This window comes from Otolemur garnettii, unplaced genomic scaffold, assembly GCF_000181295.1.
Source record: "Otolemur garnettii isolate 467f Iridium unplaced genomic scaffold, OtoGar3 scaffold00115, whole genome shotgun sequence".
In the NCBI taxonomy this organism is placed as follows: domain Eukaryota; kingdom Metazoa; phylum Chordata; class Mammalia; order Primates; family Galagidae; genus Otolemur; species Otolemur garnettii.
Window position 1 is genome coordinate 5,826,499 of NW_003852510.1, and position 11,777 is coordinate 5,838,275.

At 42.4% G+C, this 11,777-nt stretch overlaps 1 long non-coding RNA gene across 1 annotated transcript in view; it reads left to right on the forward strand.

Moving 5' to 3' along the window:
• Positions 1 to 11,777, forward strand: part of LOC111727637 — a 23,996-nt gene that overhangs the window by 4,898 nt on the left and 7,321 nt on the right. Inside the window, exon 3 of the long non-coding RNA XR_002775136.1 lies at positions 8,422 to 8,428. This is a non-coding gene — a long non-coding RNA (uncharacterized LOC111727637). The remainder of the gene's footprint in view (positions 1 to 8,421; positions 8,429 to 11,777) is intronic.

Below are 11,777 nucleotides of genomic sequence, written 5' to 3' on the forward strand. Positions count from 1 at the left end.
GGGCTGGGGATTCGAACCCGCCACCTTAGGTGTATGTGGCTGGCGCCTTAGCTGCTTGAGCCACAGGCGCTGAGCCACCATGCCCAGTTTAAAATAATTTTTTAATATCTTATAACTGCACAAACCAGAGCCTTTCAGTAAATATGCTTCTGTTATTCTTTCTCTACCCTCAAGCTACAGTGCCATGGCATTGTCATCACAACTCACAGTAGCCTCAAACTCCTGGGCTCAACAGTTCTTCCTATCTCAGCCTCCCAAGCACTGAGACTACCGATAATTTTTTAAATTTCATAGAGACATGGTCTTGTTCTTGCTCAGGTTGGTCTTGAACACCTGAGCTCAAGCAATTTGCTTCAGCCTCCCAAAGTGACAGGATTACAGGCCTGAGTCCCTATGTCCAGCCTCTGCCACCCTTTTTATTTTTAAAATTGAGATCCCGTGGTGTATGTATATATGTATATACAGACATATGTACATGTCTCTATATATGCATCTAAATTATACTGTCCTATTGATTTTACTATAATTAAATACCTGAGCCTGGATAATTTATAAAGGAAAGAGGCTTATTTGGCTCATGGTTCTGAGGCTGTACAAGAAGTGTGGCACCAGTATCTGCTTCAGTTGAAACCTCAGACTGCTTCCACTCCTGGAGAAAGGTGAAGGGAAGCTGGTGTGTGCTGAGATTACATGGCAAGAGAGAAAGCAAGAGAGACAGGGGAGGAAAGGTGCCTGGCTCTTTTTAATAACCAGCTCTCTTGTGAACTGAAAGATCTAGAACGCACTCATTGCCCAAAGGACAGCGCCAAGCCATTCATAGGAGATACAGCTTCATGACCCAGATACTTCCCATTAGGTCCCGCCTCTAACATTGGAGATCAGATTTCAACATGAGGTCTGGAGGAACAAATATCAAAACGATATGTCTATATATACATGTAATAAATATGTTTTACATAGCTACATTATAAATAGTGGCTGCAAATATTTCTTTATACATTAAAGACAAGATATAGAATATTTCCATTACCCCTCAGATTTCCCTGGCATCCTTTCTCAGTCAATTCCCTCAATTCTCAGCTATAGGCAACAACAGCTCATCTTTCTGGTACCATAGATTAGACTTTATTTTCTAGTATTTCATATAAATGGAAACATGTAACATGTATTCCTTTTTTGTCTGCTTCTGTCTCTCAGCAAGTTTTTGAAGTTCATCCATGTTGTTTCAGGTCCAAGGGTGTCGTTCTTCTGGATTACTCAGTAGTGTTCCATTGTATACCTACACCCTAGTTTATCCATTCACCTGTTGGTGGACATCTGAGTTGTTTCCCATTTGGGGAAATTATGAATAAAGCTATTATTATGGATAAGTCTTTGTGTGGACATGTCTTCATTTCTCATGAGCAAATATCTAGCAGTGGAGTTGCTGGACCATAAAATCTGTGTACAGAGGGTTTAAGAACAAAAAACTGTATTAAAATTTAGTAATCTATACTGAAAACATTTGTTATTCTGCATGTTGTAGCTCTTGTAACTGAAGAAGTCAAATGTAGCTTGAGAATTACAATTTTAATTCAGTTTTTTCCTTTCTCAAAATGTGTACACGTTCTTGGCATCCTTGTATATGTGTAAATTATATATATACATGACTGGTAGAAGGGTTTTTCAAAGTGGTTTTGCAGTCCCACCAGTCATGTAGGAGTGTTCCAGTTCCTCTACATCCTCATCAACATTTGTTATGCTTCGTCTTTTTTTTTTTTTTTTTTTTGAGACAGAGCCTCAAGCTGTCACCCTGGGTAGAGTGATGTGGCATCACAGCTCACAGCAACCTCCAACTCCTGGGCTCAAGCGAGTCTCCGGCATCTACCTCCCAAGTAGCTGGGACTACAGGTGCCGGCCACAACGCCCAGCTATTCTTTTTTTTTGGTTGCAGACATTGTTGTTTGGAGGGCCCAGGCTGGATTTGAATCCACCAGCTCAGGTGTATGTGGCTGGTGCCTTAGCCACTTGAGCTACAGGCACCGAGCCTATGCTTGGTCTTTTTAATTTTAGCCATTCTATTGAGTGTGTCATTATATATAGTTCTAAATTCTGTATTTTTAATTTAACCTTAGCACATGAGTGCTCCCTATGATATTAAATATTCTTTGTAAATGTCATTTTTTGTGGATGAACATCTTATTATATGGATGAACCATACTTCAATTCCCTGTTGGCGAACATTTAGGTTGTTTGCAGATTTCTCCATAAATAATGCTATTAAAATATCTTTGTCAAAATAAATAATATTTTCCTAGGATGCATTATCCAGGTAATACTGTCTTTTGGTAGAAAATTTCAGATACACAAACAGAAAAAAAATTATTTATAATTTCAAAATCTTGAGAAAACCATCATTAACATTTTAGGGTATACTTTTTCAATCAACTAGCCAGCCAGCCACATATTTTCAAGTCCATCTTCTTGTTATCCTATGCCAAACTGCATCTCAAAACAAAATATATATATACACACATATGTATATAAGCTATCTTCACACACATCAAAAGTGTTGTAGTGAATACCAACCTTTCTAGGGGTCCTGAAACATATTACCAAGAACTTATCTCTGGCATTTTGGTTCAACAAGAAGGATTCTAGCAATTCAGTTTGTCCAGCAAGTGGCTTTGGATGCTCATACTGGAAAGGGTCAGAAATGTGGGGTAATCCCCTGACGATCTCAGGGAAGACTCTAGAGATAGCATCTCTATAGACCTTGGAATGAAGCCCCAATCCTCTCTGGAGGAATCTGAATATTTAAAACTAGGAAACAAAAAACAAGTAGCCTCTTCCACACAGCCTCCTTTTCTCTGCCAAATACATACACAGTACATTCATATTCTATGCAGCAGTCTGTGAAGTCCTCCCATTTCTGAGCCTTCATAGCTAGTCACACCCTCTCTGGATCGAGGGAGGAATGGTCTAAATTCTGGGTGTGTGCCAAAGCAAAACGCTGGACCGTGGGGACAGGCCCCTCAAAGAAAATGTCTCCAAGCTACAACCTGGTGAGGACCTGGTGAAGACCTAAGGATGGAAACCACAGCTCAAAAGAGGGTAAGAAAGGGAAGAGAAAAATGAGGTTTCATTTGCGTCCATAGGTTATAGTTATAGAAGAGGACACTCAAGCAATTACTTCCTCAGGCAGACTCAAGAAGCAGTAACTGGAAAACGGGAGCCAACATTGCTTTTGCACTTCCTAAGTGCCCCACACTAGATTAGGTGCTTTTTGTGCATATCCTTGAATATTGACACTGACCCCATGAGGTTATTAGTGTTATTATACTACCCCAGTTTGAGTTCACACAGCTCATAGGTATAACTGCAGCCTCTCTGACTAGACCCATGTTATATGGAACCACGTACCCCAATAATTCCCCTCCCTTCCCTCTCCCTCACACCAAGCAGCTCTCAGAATTGTGCTAATACTGTGCCCCAGTAATAATACCTCTCGTTGTAACTACACTTACATCTATCTATAGCTCATCACACTGGAGCTTGGAAAGTGTACACCAGGATGCAGGAATATGAGTGATTCTCTTGAGGCCCCCAGGTGAGGGAGTCAGCATCGTGTGGGGATTACGAGTGCTGAGTTATAGCCTGAGATCTGCTATGAACTGCCTATGAGCGCACAGCCATGCAGCCTCTCATGAGCTCACCTGTGCAGTGCTGGCAGCTCTACAACATCCATCTCCCGTTCCATCATGAGGCCTCCGGAGGGGTTATGGGCAGGGTTCCCTAAGACCATGCATCTGAGTGTGGAGCCACTAACGCCACTTGGCCAGCAGACTGCCTGGATAGAATCCCAGCTTGCCACTGGCTTGCTGTGGGACCATTGGTGATTTCTTTAGTTTACCGGTCCTCAATCTTCCCCTCTGCAGAATGGGCCTATGCATTAAACGATTGAAGAAAGGATTCAAGAAATATGGTGGCACCTGTAGCTCAAAAGGCTAGGGTGCCATATGCCAGAGGTGGCAGGTTCAAACCCAGCCCCAGTCAAAAAAACTAAAAAAAAAAAAAAAGCCTGGGACAAAGTAAGGAACACTTAATGTTATTATTACTATTAATAGCATGCAATGTGCACATCCACGCCCCGACATTAGTTTTTCCTGTTGTCTAAGCCCCATTCTTGCAGCCTCACCCACAATGATGGATTGAGTTTCAGGCAGGCCTCTGACTCTCTACAGAAGTTTGTAACAAGGGCAAGATACATGCTTGGTGCTGTGACTTGAAGGTTTAAACCCAGAGCCAGTGTGACAGCTGACTCCTGCTCACTGAGAAGAGACTCTCCTGACTCAGTTTATTGCAAGTTGATTGTATTGTGGGCAGGATGCTGTCCCGACATTGGGGTGATGTCTGAAGGGAGATTCCAGTGTGTGTTTTCACAAATACACACTTGTGATCTGGAACAAGGACAGAGGAGAGATGCAGGCAGCAGGGAGAAGGGGGGCTTCTAGCCAGCATTACCCACTGCTCTTCATTTCAGAGGTGGAGCACAGTTCCTCGCTCCTGCCTTTTAATCACTCCGATGGCACATTGCTATATAACCTGCAGGCAAACCACACTAATTCAAACCAGGTGGGCTTTGAAAATATTTTCTCACTTCCCTTGTGATTTGTTCTTTAACCTGTGGAGTATTTGGAAGTGTTGTTGATGTCCAAATATCAAGGGTTTTCCCAATATCTTCCTTTTTATTGATTTCTAGTTTTAATTCCATCATGGTCAGAGAACATGCTTGATTTCAATTATTTTAAATCTGCTAGTGTTTATGGCCCAAATTATAGCGGGTGGTATTTTGTGTGCATTTGAAATGAATGGGTGTCTGCTGTAGGTGGGCAGAACATCCTACAAAAGTCAACTGGGCTAAGTTGGTTGATGGTGTTGTTCAGGTCTTCTCTCTCTTCCCTATTTTTCTGTCTGCTTTGTCTACTCTTTTGTGGAAATCTCCCCTTATAATTATAGATTTTTCTATTCTTTCATTTCTATCAGTTTTTGTTTTACGTACTTTGAAGCTCTGTTGTTGAATAATGCACATTAAGATTGTTATGCCTTCTTGACAAATCTAGTCCTGTATCATGATGCAACTACACTGCTTTACTCTGGTAATATTTCTTGTTTTAAAGTCTACTTTAAAACAGAATTCTTGCCATTGGTATTAGCATGTTTTATTTTTCCCCATCCTTTCTTTTTTTTTAATTTGAGATAGAGTCTCACTCTGTTGCCCAGGCTAGGGTACCATGGCTTCAGCCTATCTCACAGCAACCTCAAACTCCTGGGTAAAGCCATCCTCCGGCCTCAGCCTCCCATGTACCTGGGACTACAGGTGTCACTACGATGCTTGGCTAGTTTTTTCAATTTTCTTTTTAGTGGTCTTGAACTCCTGACATCAAGTACTCCCCCTGCCTCAGCCTCCTAGAGTACAAGGATTATAGGAATGAGCCACCACACTTGGCTTCTTTTTAATTTTGATCTATTCATCTTTATATTTAAAGTCTGTTTCACATAGGCAGCTATAGTCGGGTCTAGCTTTTTTATAGTCAACCTGACAACCTCTTTCTTTTAGTTGGGATGATTTAGACTAGTTACTTTTAATGTAGTTATTGATATGTTGGATTTTTAAAATATCAATGCATTCTCTTTCTTATTTATTTATGAAACAGGGTCTCACTCTGCACCCATATTGGAGGGCAGTGGTGTGATCATTGCTCACTGGAACTTTGAACTTCTGGGTTCAAGTGATCCTCTTGCCTCAGCTTCCCGAGTAGCTGGGACTACTGAGGTAGCTGGGACACAATGCCTGGCTAATTTTTAAAATTGTTTTGTAGAGATGGGATTTTCTCTGTTGACCAGGCTAGACTCAAACTCCTGGCCTCAAGTGATACTTGTACTGCACCCTCCCAAAGTGCTGGGTTTACAGTATAAGCCGCCACGCCTGCTCAGCTGGCATATTGGATTTAAAGTCACCATCTTGTCAGTTGTTTTTCATTTGTCACATTTTTCTTTGTTCTTTTTTCTCTTTTCTTGTCTTCTTTTGAATTGAGTATTTTTTATTATTCCATTTTCTCGCCACTTAAACTATCTTAATTCAAAGTGTTCTCATGCACATTCAACCTAAATTAATGATTCTTTGAATGTATTGCCCACTACATTGTCCATTTATTTCTTCATTTGTAAAATTAGGATGACCATTACTACTTTTCAGAGTACCATGAGAATCAAATAATAAAGTCACTTAAAGCACCTAGCATAGGTCCATAACATAATAAACATTTACTTATTTGCTTTCTTTTTGTTTATTTTCTATACAGCTGTGTTTCTAAGAGGGATGTGGGCACTACCAAGGAGGCACATACCTGGACTACTTCTAGCCACTCCTGTGTCCTCCTTCTCAGCGGACATTGCTCATCAATCACAGTGCAGTTTTTTTTTTTTTTTTAGAGACAGAGTCTCACTTTGTCACCCTCAGTAGAGTGCTGTGGTGTCACAGCTCACAGCAATCTCAAACTCCTGGGCTCAAGTGATCTTCTTACCTCAGCCTCCCGTGTAGCTGGGACTACAGGTGTCCACCACAACAGCCTGGCTATTTTTTTTTTTTTTTGCAGTTTTTGGCCAGGGCTGGGTTTGAACTTGCCACCTCCAGTATATGGGTCCGGTGCCCTACTCCTTTGAACCACAGGCGCCGCCCTGGCCTGGCTATTTTTTAGAGATGGGATCTCACTCTTGCTCAGGCTGGTATTGAACTCCTGAGTTCAAGCAATCCACCCGCCTTGGCCTCCCAGAATACTAGGATTACAGGTGTGAGCCGCCTGGCCTTTCACAGTTCAGTTTCTGAACAAACTTGGATATAACCTTTCTTTCTTTCCTTCTTTACTTTTTTAAAAATGCATAATCTTTCTCGACATTGTATCAATCAGTTAGAGATTGGCCGTAATAAAAAAGGAAACCTATCCACTGTGAGAGGCTAACACATCACCTTATTTAAAGTCTTTTAGTACATTTCTTATTTTAATTGGGTTAAATCCCTCTTTCCTCTAACAACATTTTACTTTGTTCATTTATTTATCAAACGCTTCTCTAAGGGCATCACAAAAGGAAAACTTCAGTTTGTTCATCCCAACAATCCCAAAGCCTGACTCAATGAGGTTTTTATTTGGTGTCTGTGAAACCAGACACTAGGGCAGGGCCGTGTTCTCATTTTAGGACCTGACACAGCATGTGATGAGGGTGTGGTGTCTCCTGACAGGTACCAACTATTCCTCTCAGGGCTTCGAGTATCCTTTACTTATGGATGGACAAAGGATGATCTGTTGAAAAAGGCCATGACCTTGTATCACAGGGAAAGCACTGAACACTCTTCATTCAGCTGCCTCTTCCCAGCCCGGCTCTGAAAAGAATGATATCCTGTTAGTAAGGCTGGGACTCTTGGCTGTTTTCAGGGACTTGCTGGGCTCAGGAACGTGTAAGCAGCTCTGTCCCCTTGGGATCCTGAGCCTGCTGGGCAGCCCCCAGGACAGGCTGATTTGTCCTGAGATCCCCCCTTTTTTTTTTTAGACAGAGCCTCAAGCTATCCTTCTGGGTAGAGTGCCATGGCTTCACTGCTCACAGCAACCTCCAACTCCTGGGCTCGAGCGAGTCTCCTGCCTCAGCCTCCCAAGTAGCTGGGACTACAGGCGCCCGCCACAACGCCCGGCCATTTTTTGGTTGCAGCCATCATTGTTGTTTGGCGGGCTGGGCTGGGGATTCGAACCCGCCACCTTAGGTGTATGTGGCTGGCGCCTTAGCCACTTGAGCCACAGGCGCCGAGCCCTGAGATCCCCCTTGTATGATTTAGGGGAGCAGCCTTGAGAGAACAAACATGCTGCCAGAAGGGAAATTAAATGAGCTCCTCTGAGGACCATTCAGCCAGGTCTGCAGGGACCGCTGGTGTCCTCAGTCCGTAGCTCTCTCCCGTCTGCCACCCTCCTTGTTTTCTGCTTTCTCCCTGTCATTAGTACCAACAATAGGGTGGGGAACTGCTTGAATTTTCCCACGTGACTTGCAGAGTGTTCTATACTTTGACTAGTTCAGAACATAGAATGAACTGGAATGACTGGCTGCTTCTAACATGCTTCTGTGATTTGGAGTAATATGTGTATTACCAGAACCCTTAGAAACAGCATTCAAGGAAAAAGCTTCCTTCTACTCCATTTATCACAGGTAGGACATCTCCCTCTGGAATTTACTATTTTATTCTTTAGAACAAGGTCTTGGTCCAAATGTGTAAGGATGTTGTTGTAAATACACACATGCATGCAGGTGCACCCCTCACGCACACACATACACATGCAGGGGAGGATTCTTACTCTGAAATCTTCTGCAAGGAGGAGGTACAGCTTAAACCCACAGCCTCCGAGTCCTTGTTGCCACACATTCTGCTTCACATTCATGCTCATCTGGGAAATGCTCCACGCCAGCACTACTTAGGCAAAATAATAACAGTGATAATAACAAAGTCTCCCAAATATGAATAGAGCTTCTACTTTGTGTGGCTTGCTCTCCCACACATTCCCTCACTTCGTCCTCACTGCAGTCCCTGGCTAGGCATCATTAAGCTGTTCCCAAAACAGGAGTGCCAGTGAACAGCCTTCCCAGGGCAATGAAGACACCAGTGGCAGAGCTGGGATTTAAACCCAGGCCTAGGAAATAAATCTTTTCTTTTTTTTTTTTTTTGAAACAGAGTCTCACTATGTCACCCTGGGTAGGTATCACAGCTCACAGCAACCTCCAACTCTTCGGCTTAAGCAATTCTCTTGCTTCAGCCTTCCAAGTAGCTGGGACTACAGGTGCCCGTCACAACGCCCGGCTATTTTTTTGTTGCAGTTGTCATTGTTGTTTAGCTGGCCCAGGCTGGGTTCGAACCTGCCACCCTCGGTGTATGTGGCTGGTGCCATAATTACTGTGCTATGGATGCCAAGCCGGAAAGGACTCTTAAACCTTGCCCCTGTTCAACTATTCACTATGATACGTAATGTGGAACATTACTTCCCTGCCACCACAATTATGAAATGTGAATTACTTTTTCCTCTGCTGGAAGCTAAAGTCCATATTACTTACATGAGCAACTTGCCAGCACAAAGGGCCAGAGGACACTGAAAAAGCTTAAAAACATAGTCCACCCTCAGACTGCCTACTGACCGACACCAAGGTGGAGTAAGGCTCTAGCAGCTCTAGCAGGGTGGGGAAGGACAGCCTGCCATGATGGGCGCCCACAAGTGGCCCCCCTCTGCCCTTGATGGGCCTCCTCTTCCCGGCACCATGCTCTGCACACCAGCCACACCGAGGGCCCATCCCTGAACTCAGTAAAAACTCTTACTCCCTGGACCTTTCGATTTCATCTCAAGAAATGCTCTCCTCTCCCCTTACCTTTCTGCAAGGCTCATTTAAATATCAGAGCTTCCATGAGCCTTTAGTGATTTCCCCAGGCAAAAACCATCAATCAACCTCTCTGCTTCCATAGCCATTTGTATCTGAAATACGTGTACAGTGTCTATCACATGACATGAACTATTTTTGTTTCTTCTTTTTCTTGTTCATCCGTGAGGTCTTTAAAGATGTTTTCCTAAGGGCCCTCCCTCAGTTCCTCAATAATGTTTAGTTGAAGTAACCGGAATTTGTTTGAATTAAACTGCCTCATTAACACAAAAGTCAAGCATGAATATATTCCATGGTACAATGAAGAATATTTGTTAATTCTTCTATAATATCAAAAGGTCAAGAAGCAAATATCCTCAGGAACTTCATCCAGGTTTGGAATTCATGTGACTAAATACGTGTACTGTATATGAGGCAGCCACAGTTGGGTGTGAGATAAAATTTTGCAGTAAAAAAAGTGATAGGATGAGATACTTTTTGAATTATGACTCAAATATTGTGTCAGTGAAATGTTAACATAGACGCCATGTGTTGTTGACAGAGTTGGCTCAAATTAGAACCACAAATTTAACCGTAAGTCTTTTAAATGTCTAGAAATATATATTAAATGTCTAGGAAAAGATCCTCTCCAAGGGTCTGTTCTAGAAGCTTTATCATCTTTAGTGATTGGCCAATAATCACACATTCCTTGGGGCTTTACACATATCATCTCACTTCATCCTCCCAAACTTACGAAGCAGACACTATTGACCTCTCCACTTCTCAGATGGGGAAGCTGAGGCAGCGTGAGGCTAAGTAAGCTACCCAAGGCCTCATAAGAGCTAAGTGGCAGAGCTGGAATCTGAACCCAGGCAGTCTGACTCCAGAGCCCACACTGCGTCTACCACCATGGACTGCAATAGCTCACCCAGGACATCAATCTCTCTCAAGCAAACATGTCCCTAGATCTCTCGCAATCAGAGTTAGCACCTATGTAGCTCTGAATTTCTAATTGTGTCCTTTGCGGAAGACAGAAAAAGACATTCAGTCCTTTCTTTATTCAAAGACAGTGTTTAAGTTTTTTCTGAGCTTTCTTTAAATAATTTCAATTAGCTTAAAATTTCTCCAGGCGACTTCCCTTCCCTTATCTCTTAAGTCGCCCACATTTTATTTTGGTGGGGTGTAGTTTTCTCAAATTATCAAGGCCAAAACTGGAGAGAAGTGTTCTCAATTTAAGGCCTGACCATCATACATGGGGAAAGGATTCGGGAGTCTGGCCTATCTTCCTCTCCTTAACATTCCAGCATCATGTTCTTTTGTTTTCCTGGCAGTTCTCTATCACTGATTAATTTTGTACTTGTGACACATTGCTAAATTTGAAGACTCCACAACTGTGTTTTGTTTTGTTTTTTTTTTTTGAGACAGAGTCTCACTCTGTAGCCCAGGCTACAGTGACATAGGGTCCTAGCTCACAGCAATCTCAAACTTCTGGTCTTAAGAGATCCTCCTACCTCAGCTTCCAGGTGTCCACAACCATGCTCAGATAATTTTTCTATTTTTAGTAGAGACAGGGTCTTGCTCTTGCTCAGGCTGGTTTCAAATTCAAGGGATTCTCCTGCCTCCGCCTCTCAGAGTGTTAGGATTACAGGCATGCACCACCAGATAATTTTTTTAAATGACAGCTCTTATAAGCCATTTCTCATCTTGTACTTGTGATGTATTTTTTTAAGTTTGTCCCAGCCAATCTGAAAGGATTATATTAATTTCCAATGTCTGAGATGTAAGACTCCACCTAATTTGGTATTATTCACCAAACACAAGATGTTTATTCTCAACTCTATCATGTGGGTCACTGAAGAAAGTATTTATATAAACCTCTTTCCCATAAATATACTTTACTGGCTTCCAGATAGCCTGGGAGCAGTGAGCTGAGTTCACATTTTAACATTTTCCAAGAACTGCAGTTGATACTGAGTTTATGCCATCTTATAAAGAAATAATCAAGACTCATTTCGAAATCTGAAGAAATACTGATGTTTGACCTCAGTTCCTGGAGAACAACCAAAATTGAATTTATTCTAAACACAGGAGGGACAGCAGTGTTCTTTGGAAGCAAAAGCTTGGCCTGGATATCTGCAACCTGCTGAGAGGGCTCTGTCCCTCATCCTGTTCCTAGGCTGGCATTCCTTTCAGTTACTCCCTAGCACAGAAAAATCACAATCTGGTAGAAGGCCAGGGCAACTATAAACTGAAGTACAGGAAGTCTTTAAACACTGGTTTTTGTATTATTTATTTTATATCTTCTCTCATGGAAAAGACAGGACTGGCTCGGCGCCTATAGCTCAACCGGC